The sequence below is a fragment of the Pongo abelii genome, chromosome 2, assembly GCF_028885655.2.
Source record: "Pongo abelii isolate AG06213 chromosome 2, NHGRI_mPonAbe1-v2.0_pri, whole genome shotgun sequence".
Lineage (NCBI taxonomy): Eukaryota > Metazoa > Chordata > Mammalia > Primates > Hominidae > Pongo > Pongo abelii.
In genome coordinates, this window is record NC_085928.1 from 153,572,680 (window position 1) to 153,589,435 (window position 16,756).

At 38.7% G+C, this 16,756-nt stretch overlaps 1 long non-coding RNA gene across 1 annotated transcript in view; it reads left to right on the top strand.

The window, feature by feature from the left end:
• The first annotated feature begins 7,882 nt into the window (after nt 1–7,882).
• The window catches only part of LOC129058670 (uncharacterized), a 92,090-nt gene continuing 83,216 nt past the window's right edge, over nt 7,883–16,756 (top strand). Inside the window, exons 1-4 of the long non-coding RNA XR_008523945.2 lie at nt 7,883–8,570; nt 8,957–9,004; nt 10,589–10,705; nt 14,198–14,295. This is a non-coding gene — a long non-coding RNA (uncharacterized LOC129058670). The remainder of the gene's footprint in view (nt 8,571–8,956; nt 9,005–10,588; nt 10,706–14,197; nt 14,296–16,756) is intronic.

Below are 16,756 nucleotides of genomic sequence, written 5' to 3' on the forward strand. Positions count from 1 at the left end.
TCTTTATATACATTTTGAAAACATTTACTAATCTTTAATTTTCCCTTCATAAAGGATGATGCTCAAACTTAGTTTTATGTTATCAACTCCTGCTGGACATTTCGACCTTGACAATCTTCTTCCACCCACTTTAATTTAATAGGTTCCAAACTGTTCTCACCTCCTTCTGGAATATTTTTCTTTTACTATCCCAATCTGCCTGTTAATGGTACTGAAATTCTTTGGGTAATGTAGTTTAACAATTTTAAAATTATCTTGCATTTTTCTCACACATTTACCCTGTTTCCAATTGCTCATTATGCCCCAGTGGTATGATCTTGCCAGTGTCAATCATTTCATCTTTCTACACAATTGCCTTTGGATAAACCTATAAGGTAGAGCCTGTATCGGAGAAGTACTTACTCTGTTACTGTGGACACCACTTCCACCTTCCATTGTCACCTCCCTAGTTTAGGCAACCATAATCCTCCTTGGGATTATGATGATATTCTTTTAAACAGACTCCAACTTAAACCAAGGTGGGCTGAAAAGTCCGTGAGGAACTGTAGAATATCAGCAGTGAAGAAAGCTTTCATCTGAGAAAGAAAATGAGGCTTAGGGAGACTGAGTAATTTTCCCCAAATCAAGTAAGTATAAGTAGCACTAGAACCCAGGTATCCTAACCCCTAGAGTTCTTTCAATTCCATTATATCTTCTCCAGAGCTTTCTTGGTGTGTGCCAAGTAAACACCCAAAGCTTTAGCTAGCAATTCAAATCCTTCCATAGCCTGACTCCGAGTTTACACTTCCAGCTGACCTCTCATTGTCCTTTGAACAAGGACTTAATTTTACCTGTATGGCTTCTGCCACTCTACCTGCCTGGAATGGCATCTCAGCCTCACCATCCCCTGCCCATGGCCACCTCTGTTGGTTGAAAGGCTTCTCATGAGGCAAAACCAAGATGTACCCTAGCTATTTCAATCAAGCTTTTCTTGAAGCTTCCTGTCAAGATAACATATGTTCTATCCTCTAAATTCCAAAGCACTGGAGTGTACTGCAGTTATCACATCATAATAATATATCTTTTACATAAAAGTATAGATTTCAACATCCTTACTAAGTTCTAGGCTCCCTAAGGGCAGTGATAGCTAGTTCCTAATCCTTTTTTCACTCAAAGCAAGCAAAACACAGCCTTATGTGTAGCTCAGGATTGTGAAATATCTTTTAGATAAATGAAATTAACTTATTAAGTCATTTTATCTGTTTAGATAAAGGTATTAATTATAAATATTATCACAAATAAAAAAGTCTAATTGTATGAAAATTATGACAAAATTACTAAGTTAACTAATTTTTGATATTCCATGTTAGGGTGTGCACACCACAGAGAATGCATAACATTGGAGGTGAGAAGTCAATATTAGAATTTTTATTTATGTTTATTTTTCTCTTTACATTTTAAAAGTTGATATTTCTTATGCAAAATGTGTAGTGCATATAAGTTATTACTAAACAACTACATGTAGGTAGATAACTACAAATGAATAAATACGCATATATATTAGAATATGAAGTCAAAAATTATATTGTTGGGTTGAGATGCAATCAAGATGTACAGAGAGGAGTTCCATTTCTGGCAATGGTTAATTAAACTGTTCTGGACAACCCTCTTGTTGTCCCCTGATTATAACCTAAACTGTTATTGTTTTCCCAAAATAGCTTGCTGTAACTAAAATCAGAGACTTTTTTTGTTGTCTAGTATTCAAAATAAATATTATGTGTACTTGCCTAAATTGTGATATTGATTTCCATCTTTAAGAAAAAAAACAAACTCCATAATGATATGAAGCTTTGAGCTGATCTTTATCATGGGTCTAATCATATTTTGCTGGTTTGTGTCAGATGAACCAGGAAATTGGGAAATGTATTGGCTCCTTTCCTGACCTGAAAGTGCTTCTTGTGAATGGACGACATGGCTGTCTCAGCCAAATATAGGACACTAGAATTTTATTTCCATACATAATCAGTTTCCAGATGCACACTGTTGTGAGCCAATATCATCACCCCCTATGCATCATAATTATGGATAGTCAATAATTAATGAGCAAAAACTGTCAAAAATCTACTTGTACATTCTTAAAAATTGTTTAAGGTGTTTTTTTCCTAGATAGAAATATATATTGTAGATTTTTTCAACTGATGATTAATGTTACATTTTATGAGACAGATATTGAAGCAACCTCTTTATTTTTATGTCATCTATTATAACAATGTAAATTTGCCTTTAACTTTGAATGAGCAATATATTCATATAGTTAAATACTTAAAATGTAGAAGAATTTACAGTGAAAAAAAAAACTTTCTTCCAACTCTGACCCCAGTTTTCAAGTTTCCTTTCCGACTAGGAATCAATATAATTAGTTTTTAAGGCATCCTTCATGAGATATTTTATGTTAATATGGGCAAATGTTAGTATATATATTTTTGCTTTTCTTGAGCAAATAGTATCATGTTATGTGCGTTCGTTTAGACTGTGCTTTTTGAGATATTTTTACATCAGTACATATATGAGCAGCTCAGTCTTTCTCTTTTCTTTGCTTTTCCTCAGATTTATATTATTTATCTATACGAATTCAGTACACTATTTTTTAACCAATATTTTGTTGATGAACACTTAGACATCTATAGTCTTTTGTTTTAAAAAATAAATTTGCAGTAAATTATCTTGTTACCAGAGGTACATCTGCAGGATAATTTCTTAAAAGTTGCTTTCCTGGGTCAGACGGCAGGTACATTTGTGACACAGAAAGCCATAGACAGTTTGCCTCCATTGTGGCCTCCCCTATTTCCAGTCCTATAAGCAACATATGTAGTTCCTGCTTTCTTGAAGTTTTGTCGCTAGAGGACATTACCAAACATATGGATGTTTGCCAGTGTTACATGTAAAAACTGGTATCACAGCCTAGCTTTAATGCACATTGCTCTTCTTTTGACTGAGGTTGAGTCATTCTTATGTATTTAAGAATCATTTGTATTTTTTCCTTCAGGACCTGTCTCTTCATAAACTGGCCGTTTTAATTGAATTTTTTCCTAATTGTAGATGTCCTTTTTCTTCTCTTTTTTGTGTATATGAGTGTGTGTATATGAAATAAATCCTTTTTCTGTGTATGAATTGCAAAATTTTTTCTAGTTTTTGTTCTGTTTATTTCATCTGAAACACTGCAATTTTAAACCACCACCTTCCTAAATTTCAGTCAATCTAAAAATAAGAAATTCAACTAAAGGGAAGAAAAATTTGAAATAATTTTTTTGAAAGATTTTTTTTCACTGTAAATTCTTCTACATATTGAAGAGAATGATAAATTTTCATAAAGAATAAGTTAAAAATGACATGGAGTTTATTAAATTTCTTATTTAACAGATGAGGACGTTATGGCTCAAAGATGTTAAGTGTCATACACAGTCATACAAAGTGGTGAGATATTATGCAGCAGGCGTTGTTAGTCACCAACATAAGGCCATTCCACTTAAATTTTTGGGTGTCCACCCCTACCTCACTGACTCAGAGCTGATCTAGACTGGCTTCAGCCAATCATGCAACCCCAATTCCTTTGCCAGTGATCAGTTTAAGAAGGGGTATGTGAATTGATGTAGTAACTGACTAATGAAACGGGAGGCAAAGTCTGCTGAAGGGTTTCTTCTTTTTTTTTTTTAATTTTTTATTCTAAAGGTTCTCTGGCTCATGAAAACAGACACACAGGACAGACACCCTCCTTTTCTTTGTCTGCACATTCCTTTGGGATTTGATGCCTTAAGCTGAGGCAGCCGCCTTGTCACCATGAGGAGCACTAGACTGAAGGGAAACCAGGATGATAAGCGTGGCAGAGCAGAAAGGTGGAAATCACTGGAGTTCTTGTTAATGTTACTGAGCTGCTGAATTAACCAATTTTGGAAACTTCCTGGCCTGGATGTCTAGTTATGTGAGATGATAATTCTTCATTATTTTGGCTAGTTGAGTTGATGTTTTCTATCACTTGGAGCTTAAAGCTTTCTGACACAACCCAGAACTTAAATCTCCCATTCCACGCCAAGTGACATTTTTAATATGCCATGGCCTTTGCACATAAATATCAGATACTTTTGATGGTGAAATGTGTTTAAGCAGTATAAACGCAGTATCAAATGTAGAAATACATATTTAAAAAGTTAAAGAAAGTGCAAAGTACTTTTCCATGACCTCTCTTCAGGTTGACTAAGTCACTTGTTCTTTATTGTAATTATTTTTCAAATGTGTAGAAAAGTTTTGCTTGTTTATCAGAGGTATTTGTGACATTGAAGTCAAAGATGGTGTTGATGTTTTAATTTGTGCTCATGTACAGTAAAAGAGCATACCTGTGCATTTTTCATCATTCCCTTGTTCTTTTCTGAACCTCCTTGAATTCATTTATTAATTTCTAACAGGTGTGTGTGTGTGTGTGTGTGTGTGTGTATCTTTAGGGTTTTCTATATATGAGATTATATCATCTGCAAACAGAGATAATTTTACTTATTTCTTTCTAGTTTGAATGTGTTTTATTTACTTATTTTGCCTAATTGCTGTAGCTTACATTTTCAGTCCAGTGTTGAATGGAAGTAGCAAAGCAGATATTCTTGCCTTTTCCCTGATCTTAAAGAAAATGCTTTCAGCATTTTATCATTGAGTGTGTTCACTGTGGGTGTTTCATATATGGGTTTTTTGTTTACATGATATTCTTCTATTCCCACTCTGTTTACTGTTTTTCTAATCATAAAAAAGTGTTGAATTTTGTCAAACGCTTTTTTTTCTGCATCCATTGAGATGATGATTTTTTCCCTTCATTCTGTAATGTGGTATAGTACATTGATTGGTTTTCATATGGGGTATATAAAGTAAGACCTCTCTGTGTAGCACTCAAAGCCCTCCAAATCCAGCTCAACTTAACTCTCCAACCGTATTTCTCATGTATCTCTTGATTTATACTTTATGCCAGCACACCTGAGGTAATGCCCCTCCTCCTCTCGAGACCTCCTCACCTATCCTTGCCATTGTGCTCTCCTCTCCTTGTTACTTTCTTTCCCATGCAGGGCACAGCTTTGAACCTGTGCTTAAGTCCAAATCCCATCCCTCCTATTTCCAATTCCACCTGCTTTGTGAAATCTTCTGTAATATCCCCTTTTTCTGCTTTCAACCCAGGAGAGGTATTGCTCCCTATTCCGGACTGCCATAGCATTTTGTTTTAGCCTCTTTAACACATTGATGCCTTGCATTTATCTTTATTGTTTTAATTTGCTTCTCTTCTGGCTACTTTCTCCTGATTTTCAAATATTTCTAATTTGCAAGTATGACTTTAAAAATGGCAATATCCAAATAATCTTGAATTCCTTGACTAGACTCTAAGTTCCTTGAGAGACTATTCATATTTCTTTTAATGTTATAACTTTCCAGTAGTGCTAGGCACTTCCAATGAGATTTGCCCACAAGGCATAGCAAATATTTGTAAAATAAATAAATATATTGGATATATTGTCATATATCTCCTCGAATACTACTTTTCTGCTTGTATGCCTATGTGTCAATTCAACTAGCCATCAATAAATCTCAAGAATGGTTCCTCAGAGTTCAGAAGCAAGGAGTCAATCACACTTCATAATTCCTCAAAAAGAAAAAGGTTTCAATAGTGTTGGGTAATGTTAGTTGGAGTAACTACAGCTACCATTCTTGTTAGCCATAGTGAAATCTGATAGTTAAAGTTGAAATTTTTTTCGGAACCACTGCCCTACATCTGTCCTATTTGTTCCTGGGAGATTATAGCAGAACATACATCTACATATCTATAAAGTCACTGCATCTTATTAGCTTTTAGGGTGGAAGGTAGGTTTACAATTATTTTGCTTTCAATGGACTGATCATAATGTGCTTAAAATGTACCTACTGTCGTAGTAATATAATTAATTTCTATTATAGATTATATTATATTACAATTTATATTCAATTCTAGATTCTAAGTTCCTTTTGGGCAAGAATATTCATTTTCCCTGTGTCAATTCAGGGACTCCAGGAAACAGAAGCTAAGAACAGAAGCAAGTGCTGGAGATTTACTAGGAGGTTACACTTGTGGAAGATGAAGGGTAGCAGGGGCAAGAGTAGGCAGGAAAGACTTCAGATCAGGATGTACTACTTCTATAGCAAGTACTATGACTTGAGTGTGGGTAGGAGCAGGGATTGAGTGGGAAGAGCCTTACGCTGTGATGCAGCTGCAAGTCTTGCTCTCAAACTAATGAGAAGCTCTGGTGCAAAGATGTCCCGTAGAGAAGGTATATATTTTGCAGAAATGGCTGGGCCCTAGCACCCCCACCACACTTACTCATTGGCTGGAAACTTCCCGGTGAGAGCAGCTGTGGCTTGAAGACTGTAGTACGTCAAAAAGGTATTGCATTAGGGTGCTGTCAGCTACCTGCACTTCTTGCAGCAAGTTCTTTCTTGAAGGAAAAGCCAAGCAGCTCCACTCCATGGCTGCCACAGCAAGCATGACATAACATACAAAGTTGTAAAGAGAACTGTGTTTAACAAAATGAGTGTATACAATTAAAAATTAAAGTTTTTTTTTTCTGTGCTTCTATCAATGTACATGCTATGGCCCATTTATAGATGAGTATGTCTTTCCATGAATAAATATTGCCTTAGACCATTTCTGCTGCTATAACAAAATACCACAGACTGGGTGTTATAAGCAGCAGAAATTTATTCCTCACTATTCAGGAGGCTGGAAAGCCCATGATCATGGTGTCAGCAGATTTGGTGTCTGGTGAGAGCCTGTTCTATGGATGGGGTTTTCTCACAGCATCCTGACATGGTGGGAAAGGTGGGAGAGCAGAACGGGACAAAGGTCATGTCTTTGCATGGCAGAAGAGATGGAAGGGCCAGGCAGGTCTTTAAACCCTCTTCTATAAGAGCACTGATGCCATTCATGGGGGTAGAGCCTTCATGACTTACTGGCCCCACCTCTTATTGCCATCACCTTGGGGTTTAAGTTTCAACATGAATTTTAAAGGGGCACAAACTTTCAAACCATAGCAGGTATTGCTCCAAATCCAAAAATTACCATAGGCGATGATACATTTTCCCCAAGATTTCCAAGTGCCTTTAAAGTTTGATCGCAAATCATTGACTTTGAATGACTGAATAATTTTCTTCATTCAGACTGCACCATTATGGAATTTGATTGAAGCTATTCCTAAATTCAAATATGAGCTGAAATGTACACTGTCTTATCTAAAAGCTGGTAATAATAGCTCCAACTTGCTGGCATGTATTGTATGACTGCTGTTTACACTTTATGTATGAGTGTATTAATTGAGCTTTCACCCTGAAAGGTGGGTAATATTATCTAGATTTTATAGGCAAAGAAGCTGAAGCTCAATATGGGGAAAACTCTCAAGTCAAGTCACACGTTTAGAACGTGGCAAAACCTGTGATGGAACCAAATCTCTCTTACTCCTTAGCCTGTGGTTTTTCCATTGGCTGAGATGCCACATGGTTTTCACAAAACTAATTATATACACCGGATACAACTTAAGGTCCATGCAAGAAAGGAAAAGAGGAGAGTGAAGTTTTGTTGCACCTTTCTTTATTACTGTATAACTTCAAATATTCTAAAGTTGAAGGCAGCAATCTTTAATTTCTAGTACATAGGATTTAACGGAAGAATATTAGCAAGGTTTTATTACATATCATGCCAAGTAGAGTAATGTGTACACAAATATAATGAATGCATATTACAAATTGTTGTTAAAAGAACTAGTTATATCTTTTTCTTCTGTTTGGATTAACACTTTAAATATTTACATTTTCCTTTAACAATTTACTATATTTCTGTTCACCAATGGGTCCTTAATATCAGTGGAAAAATTTACTAAGAATCTACAAGTGTGGTGTAGATTGTACTTAATGGAATTTAAGGAAATTAAGGATGTTGTGTATAGAGGGGAACAACACACACTGGGGCCTTTCAGAGGGTAGAGGGTAGGAGGAGAGAGAGGATCAGGAAAAAATGACTAGTGACTACCAGGCTTAATACCTGAGTGATGAAATAATCTGTACAACAAACCCCTGTGACACAAGTTTACTTATGTAACAACACTGTACTTTTACTGCTGAACTTAAAATAAAAGGTTTAAAAAAAGAATGTTCTGTAAAGTATGTTGAATGGAACCACGTCAGGAAATCACTTTACATTTTTAATAATCTGTTGAAAATTATGTTTTTGGAACAGATATCAGCCTTTTTGTGACAAAGGCAGTTTAAAAATTACAGATTACTAGTCAACTCTTAGTATTTTTTATTTTGAAATATTATTTGAATTTTTATTTGAAATGTTAAACCATAACAGGCAAGTACATTGAATAATATAAGGAACATCTGATACCCACAACAGTGCTCTGTCATATTCAAAGCAATTAAAAAAAATTTTAACTATTACAAATGGTGCCACCATGTTCATTCCTTCTTGTTTCTTGTTCATAGATGGGAGAGTTTCTCAAGGAGATATATGAAGAATCAACCGCTGATTTGAAGTGAGTATGCATATTTAATTTCATTAAATAATACCAAATTTTTCTTTAAAGTAATTTCATTATGCAGGGCATGAGTTACCTGTTTTCACATTTTTGTTACCACAAAATGGAATTATTAGATTTTCTCTTTCTAATGTAATGGATGGGAAATAGCAAAACATTTTCTTACTTTCTTTTGCTGATTACCAAAGAGGTTGAACAAGTTTTACATTTTTATTGGCCACTCAAGTTTCCTCTTCCGTGAATTGCCTTCTGATGTCCTTTGCCTACTTTTTCATTTGCTTATTTGTCTTTTTGTTACCAATTTGAAGACATTTAAAAATATAGATACTATGACTTTGTTATTTCTATCATAACAAATACTTTTCTTGTTTGTCATTGTCTAGGGACTTTGATTACAGTTTTTTTTTTGAAGGAACAGTTTCTACCTTTAGGTAACTGAATTTATCAATTTTCCTTTATAGTTTGTGTTTTTGTTGTGTTTAATAAATTCATTTTTTACTCTGGGACAACAAAAATAGCCTGCATTCTTTTCTAAATGTTTGAAAGTTACATTTCACATTGAAGGCTTTAATTCATCTAGGATGAATTTTTGAAGTGAAGTGACTGGGAATCTATTACTTTTTTGTACATGGATAATTATTTGTCCCAGCATCACATTTAATAAAGCTCTATCTTGCTACACTGCAGTGGTTAACTTTATGTGTCAACTTGACTAAGCCATGGCACTCAGATATTTAGTCACAGTATTCTAGATGTTTCCATGAAGGTATTTGTTTTTTGGATGGGATTAACATTTAAGTCATTAGAATATAATTAAAGCAGATTACTTTCCATAATGTGGGTGGGCCTCATCCAGTTAGCTGAAGGCCTGAATAGAAAGATTGACCTCCCCTGAAGAAGGGGCAATTCTGCCAACAGAATTCCATCAGACTTACACTGCAACTTTAACTCTTCCCTGGGTCTCAGGCCCACTGATTAACCTGAAGATTTTGACCTTGCCAGCCTTTACGTCTGTGTAAGCAAATTCTATATATAAAGATAGATAGATTAATGATAGATAGATAGATAGATAGATCTCTAATACACTCATTGATTTGTACGCTACATGATATGGTTTAGCTGTGTCCCCATCCAAATCTCATCTTGAATTGTAACTCCCACAATTCCCACATGTCATGGAAGGAACCTGATGGGAGGTGATTGCATTATGGGGGCAGGTCTTTCCTGCACTGTTCTCGTGATAGCGAATGAGTCTCATGAGATCTGATGGTTTTAAAAACAGGAGTTTCCCTGCACAAGTTCTCTTCTCTTGTCTGCCACCATGTGAGATGGCCTTTCACTTTCCACCGTGATTGTGAGGCCTCCCCAGCCACATGGAACTGTGAGCCCAATAAGTCTCTTTCTTTTGTAAGTTGCCCAGTTTTGGGTATGTCTTTATCAGCAGCATGAAACTGGACTAATACACTACATATTTTCCTCATTGTCAGATATCAAGTTTCTGTGTATGCTTGAGTATTTTTATGCCTCTATTTTGTCTGATTTGTCTGTTTTTCTACTCCTATGCCAATACCTTTCCTACTTTATTATTATTTAATATCTGGTAGGGTAAGTCTTGCCATTTGATTCTTCTTCAAAATTAATTGTTGACCTCTTGTGAATTTTATGATTAGCTTGACAATTTCATTAAAAACCCAGCTGAGATTTTTATTGAAATTGCTTTGAATCCACTGCTTAATTTGATGAAAATAAAGTCTTTATACTATTGAGTCTTTTTATCTGTGAGCATGCTATATCCCTTAAGATTCAGATCTACTATTATATTATTAAGATAATCTATTACAATGTTTTTTAGTCATCTTTAATAATTTTCTCCATCTTTTGTCACATATTCTTTGGCTTTTTGTTGCTGTTTTTTAAATTTGTTTCTGTGTAACATATCATGTAATATTGTTATTATGAATCTTTTTAAATTAAAATTGAGTGGCTATCCATTCTCTATTTATTTATTTATTTAGTATGAGATCTGCTAACTTTGATTGGGAACATGGTTTTCTGGAGCAAAAACCACACTTCCTAGCTGAACTTGAAACAAGAAGGAGACATTTCTGTATGTTCCAAACAACAGGTCAATGGTATGGAAGTGAATGTGTTCTGTGATACTGTGAAGAAGTGTCCCTAAAGAGGGGGGTGATGCTCTTCTTCCTCCGTTCTTCCTTCTTATTGGCTGGAATAAGAACATGATAACTGAAGCATGAGGCAAATGGTTTTAAGGTCCTCTTTAAATTCACTGTATACATTTTCTGGATCTTAGCTTCATGGAATGGAGCTTCGAGGTAGTTTTGCAAAAACTCAGTGTTCTGATTTTCAAAGAATTTATAGTTGTTTCCTTTTTCCAATAACCCAAAACGTTAAGGCCCAGATGAACCTTCTCATTCATTTCTGAAAGTATGCTATTGAATTTTATGTACTATTATTATTTAGTATTTTTGAATCTATGTTCATAAGCAACACAGATATAAATTTTCTTTTATAGTACTGTTAGTATGCACTTGTGGTATCTAGGTTATATTGACATTCCAAAATGAGTTAAGTAGCTTTCTCACTTTTTCAGGTTACTGAAATGATTTCTGTAAAATTAATAGTTACTTGAAGTTTTGGTAGAACTGCCTACATTTGGTAAAATTGTCTCAGTCTAGTGTCTTTTTGTCGGGGAAATTTTCTCTCACTGATTCAATTTTTTTTTGAGACAGATTCTCACTCTGTTGCCCAGGCTGGAGTGCAGGGGCACAAACTCTGCTCACTGCAACCTCCGCCGCCTGGGTTCACACCATTCTCCTGCCTCAGCCTCCTGAGTAGCTGGGACTACAGGTGCCTGCCACCACGACCAGCTAATTTTTTGTATTTTTTAGTGGAGATGGGGTTTCATCGTGTTAGCCAGGATGGTCTCCATCTCCTGACCTTGTGATCTGCCCACCTGGGCCTCCCAAAGTACTGGGATTACAGGCATGAGCCATAGCGCCCAGCCTGATTCAATTTTTTTTTAATGGTTATTGTTTGATCTCAGCTTTCCTCACGTGTCTAACTCCCTTCCCTGACCCCTCACCCCTAGTCTATCTGTCCTGCCACTTCTGGATTTGCTGACCCCACTAACCTGAAGCACTGATCTCCGACTATAACTACAAGATGCAGTGCAACTGAGACATGATGCATGATGCATGTTTGGAGCTGCCTCTTCACTGTGCCTGGAGAGGGAGAGGACCAAACAGGCCCCCTTTCTTCCCCTTTCACCCTGTATCATTAATCTCACCAAGATTGGCACTCCAAAATGGGCTGGTATAGGTAATTTTCTTTACTGGAAGGCTAGTCTAGCTATTTTGGACTTTCCACTGGGTCTCAGGGAAATCCTGGTAAAGTCTGAGGGACTTTACAACATATTTCAGGGAAGGTTCCTGGTGAGACTTTCCTTTACATCTGACCTAACAGAGTGAGCCAGAGTTAGTCTTGGGCTTCGACTTTGAGTCTCCCTGCCCTCACATTCTCCATTCCCATCCCCAGACATCCCTGTCCTTTTCTCCTTATCTGAAAATACCCTGTCTCAAAGGAAGAGGTCTGGGCCCCTGGATCATTTCTCTCTTCTCTCATTTGGTGAATCTTGCTGTCTCGAGTAAGGGAGAGGAGAGGTTTCCATCCCATGAATGGAGATGTAGCTTTCCTAGTTTAAGGTTTTCCTTTCGATAGTTCCTCATTATGAGACTGTTAATTTACATACCTAATAAAAGAAGCTTGTTCTCTAAAAGTAAGTTTTAATGTTGGTGAATGGGTCATTTTTTTTTCATTTTTTTTCGGAAAATTTCGTCAATATCGAGGCCTTAGTTCTGCCCTATGAGGCACAAGTCAATATTACACTGGTGAGAAGCATTTGGTTTCTTCCTGCTCATCTGAGAAGCCAATTTGCCTTAACAAAAAGCTTCACTAACTTCCAGTAATGGTTCCCTTCCACCCTGGAATGTTTGGCCTGTCAATGTATTTGGAGTAAGCAATCCACTTATGACAGGAGAGAGAAGTAAGAGAAAGAGGAATGAGTAATTCCTTCCATCCTACATTTTTTTTTTTTTGACTAAGAGTATCACCATTGTTCTCCACATTTCTGGAAAGCATGAGGAGTAATAATAATGATCATAATAGTGATAATGATAAATATGTATTAAACCCTTAATGATTCTGTGCCAAGAACTTTACATGCATTACTTTATTTAACCCTTACAAAACCTTAAAAATTAAAATTGTTATCTCCATTTTATAGATGAGAAAACTGTGGTTTAGATGAGTAAGAGGCTTATTCTTAGGTGCTGCAAATTCAATCCTAGGTCTAATTCTAGAGACCACATCCTTGGCCACCAAAACTTCTTCCCTATACAAAAAACAACTTGTTATCCCTTTTGAGAGGAAAATTCACCTCCTAAAATTAAGATTTACTGGCTTCCTGGTGGAAAACACCTAACTAAGCAGCTGTGACTACATCCACCCTGAGTCTCTCTCTCCTTGGGACTGATGGCTGCCACCACAGGCTGCTTTTGGTTGGGGGAGTCCTCTTTTCTCTGGAAAGTTTCACCCTAGGTTAGGCTGGCATGAAAAAGAAAAAATATAATTTAGTCAATACTGAGGGAGAACATGAGAAAAGCAAACTAAGAAAAAACACAAAACGCAGAAACCATCCAGCTGGCAGTTTTATGATCCACCCTTTGCTTGCTTTCCTCTGGGCTTGTGAGCCTGGCCCCCTTCTCCATCCTGCAGGGTGTTAACAAAGGAGTAGGACATATTTTTCCTCACCTTATAGGTGCCTTTTAGGAAGCTGATTTTTCCAGTCCATGAAGTTCCTCTTCCTCCAGCAGTTGGCAGGATTTTCTGGTGATTAACAGAACGTTCTGTCCCTGCAGGTATAGACACTTGTCCTGAGCCTGAAGGCCATGATATAAAAATGCCTCCAAAAAAATCAAAGCAGAACTGTGGGGGCTGGGGACTGGAGTCTCCACTGACATACTCTGCTGTTCATTATCTGTGGTAAAGTAGTTGGCAGAGGAAGCTCACAACAGCTTGTTTTACAAAGGAGGTTGTTCTATAGAGGGCTGAATGCAGCACCCGGCCACTGGCCACAATCCCAGTGGAGCCCGGTGCTCCCAGCAGGCCTGAGTGGATTTTGCTGGTTCACTCCCGCTGATCTTCTGTCTACTCATTTGCATAGGGCCCAGCCCTACTGAGTGCGGGGAGGACAGAGATCAAGAGGTAGGAAGGGGTGAGAAATGGAGTTTCTAATGGTGCCTCTGCCTATTTCAAGAAACAAAAATGGCATCCTATAAATTCTAACCTTATACTTTTCTGTTCCTGATAGCTCTTGCTACCTTGACCTTCTTCCCAGAGAAGAAATTTAGCTGCAGTGTGAATCCTCTTTCTCAAGGCAATTGTCCCACATAAGCAGCTATTGACCTATTTCTTTTGGGTTCAGCTTTGGCCTTTAGAAATTTCTTGGTGGTGATTGTTATTTGAGGAGAAGATTTTGCTAAATTTGTGTAATTCCAGCATTTATCTGAGCAAAGCACTCATGATGCTGGAACTGTGTTTTACAGCTTCTAGTCTACAATCAAAAATTCCCATTTTGCAGTAGAGAATGAGGTTCGGAGAGAATGAATAATTTACAAAGTGGGATCTGCTGTTTGCTTTCAAAGTGAGACCTCTCTCTTTGTTTCTTTTTCTCCTTTACTATGCAGCATTTTTGGAGTTCTTTATTTAACCACGCATCGGTAGACTTTAAATGAATAGAAAAAATTTAGATTACCTTCCAAAAGTGTACATGGAAAAGAAAAGCAACGATGTGAGGTCAGGAATTCTGTATGTAGAGAACCATGTTTCCCAGGTCACAAATTATATATGTCTATTTTTTCTTTTTCTTGGGTTTCAAGAGCATCTTAAGATGCTCCAGATTTTTTCTCACATTTGATTCTTGGTTAGTTGTAATGACCCAGGTTGCTGAGTGTCAGGAAGAACTTTGCTCAAGGAAGCTTCCTGTTCAAGGAATTTGAATGACATCTGGGGAAAATCTGGTTCCAACTTGCATTTTGGAGCCAACCTACAGCCTGAATGAAGGAAACTAAAGAAAAAATTTTACTTATATTGCACTTCCCTGAGTTTTCAGGTGCTTTGTTATGCAGCATAATTGCAACAACAGCTGGCGAATATACCATCCTTCTCTCTTAGTTCTACTTTCTTATGAGAAGCAACACAATTTCTTCACCTTTGGCTCTGCCTCCATTTCACTGGATCACTTGGGTCACAAAAAGGAGTCTAATATCTCTTTCTGTCTGGGACTTGTCTTGAAGTTGCAGCTGGGATACAACACAATCTATTTTAGGATGTAAAATACTGTGAGCCTGAGGATATAGGAAACTGAATGTTGTCTGTGTGTGATCTCAGATGTCAAGTTATAAAGCTAAAAATGTTGCCTTGTGCTCCGAGAAGAATGTAATCATTCCTTTTGATGGTGGAGTTGGCCTGTCTGAAGCAGCCACTGTGGGACGTCAGCTGCAACAGGGGAGGCTCATCCAGGGCTGCTGGCTCTACGGAGCTGGCAGGGGCCAGGAATAGGCAGGAGCACTGCCCTCCTACTGGGCTGGCAAGGCAGGAGCCCAGTGCTCCCGGGAGCAGCTGCAGCCGCGGAACCACGGCTCTCGACCTGGGCATCCTGGTGCTCCTAGGGGCCTGAGAAGCCCTCCTGTCCCTGTAGCTCTCGCTCCCTGGCTTCTCCCTGTTCCCAGTGCCCACTTTATTTTTGGAGCAAAGTTGAAGCCAAGCCCGGGTACTGTCATGACCTGGCCAGGTATATGCGTGTTTGGGGCAGCATTGACATGCCAGACCCCCTCTAAAACTTTGACACTGATGAGCTCAGGGAGGGAGGCCAAGTAGGGCTGAGGGTGGCTCAGGGCAGGCCTGCAGGCACCCCTCAGTGCGAACAGCCTGGGTGCCATGAATTACATGTTGATGGCAGTTGGAGGCAGACAATTTCCTAGGCAGGAAGGGGCGGGTCCCCAGTGAAGCCCCACTTTCAAGCCAGGGACAGTCTGAAGCCTTCGACTGGGCTGCCAGTTCTGGGTGAAGTCCACAGCCCAGAGTGAGAACTCATGGTGCTTTTTCTGGGCCCACCCATGGCCACCCATGGACCAATCAGTACTCACTTCTTCCCTTCTAAGCCCATTAAAAACTCCTGACTCAGCCAGACTCTGACAGACGTTAGGACTACCAGCTGCAGGAAAGAGCTACCCATTGCCAGTCTGCAGTCTGCTGAGGATGACCTGGCTGCAGAAAGGAGCGACCCACTTTGGGTCTCCTGAGAACTGTTCTGTTGCTCAATGAAGCTCCTCTCTGCTGTGCTTACCCTCCAGTTGTCCACATACCTCATTCTTCCTGGGCATGGGACAAGAACTTGTGACTCACCAAATGGCAGGACTGAAAGAGCTGTAACACAAACAGCGCTCAAAAACATGCCGCCTTGCTCACCACATTGCAGATGATGAGAGGAGAGAAGGCTGTGGCCTTTCGGGAAGCCCAGATCTAGGAGCTCCCCGAGCTAGGGCTGTGATGCCCTCTTTGGGGTTCTGTGGTTCCTGGCATCTCCAAGCTTCTGGGCACCACTGTGTTCCCCTCATCTAGATGCAGGTGCCCACAGCGGAAGCCATGTGTGGTACATCTGGTCCAGCCACAGCTTTGCATGGAGTTGGCACCTGTGCCGATGCCTGGAGCTGCCTGCCCCACCACAGCAGCTGGCATGCCTGGTTGTGCAGAGTGGACAGACCCTGTGCTTGCTCACCCACACACCCTTTGTCACTCCATGTCTGGCTTGCCCTTGCAGGTGTGGGATCTGGGCTGGTAGCACAACCCGAGCACAACCTGCCAGGCTGAGTAGGCAGAATGAGCTCAGTGGGTGCGAGCAATTCTCAGGCAGAAGGTGCCACCAGCCACAGAGGTTTCTGGCTGGCAAAGCATCACCCCAAGGATCCTGTGACACTTTTACTATTGTTTCATGTTCTTCGGAAAAGCAGAAATAATCACTGGTACTTCTTAGGATGTATGATACAATAAATGGACAGATTAATATAGTGGCTCACTATGGTTCCATGGAGTGCTACCTTTGT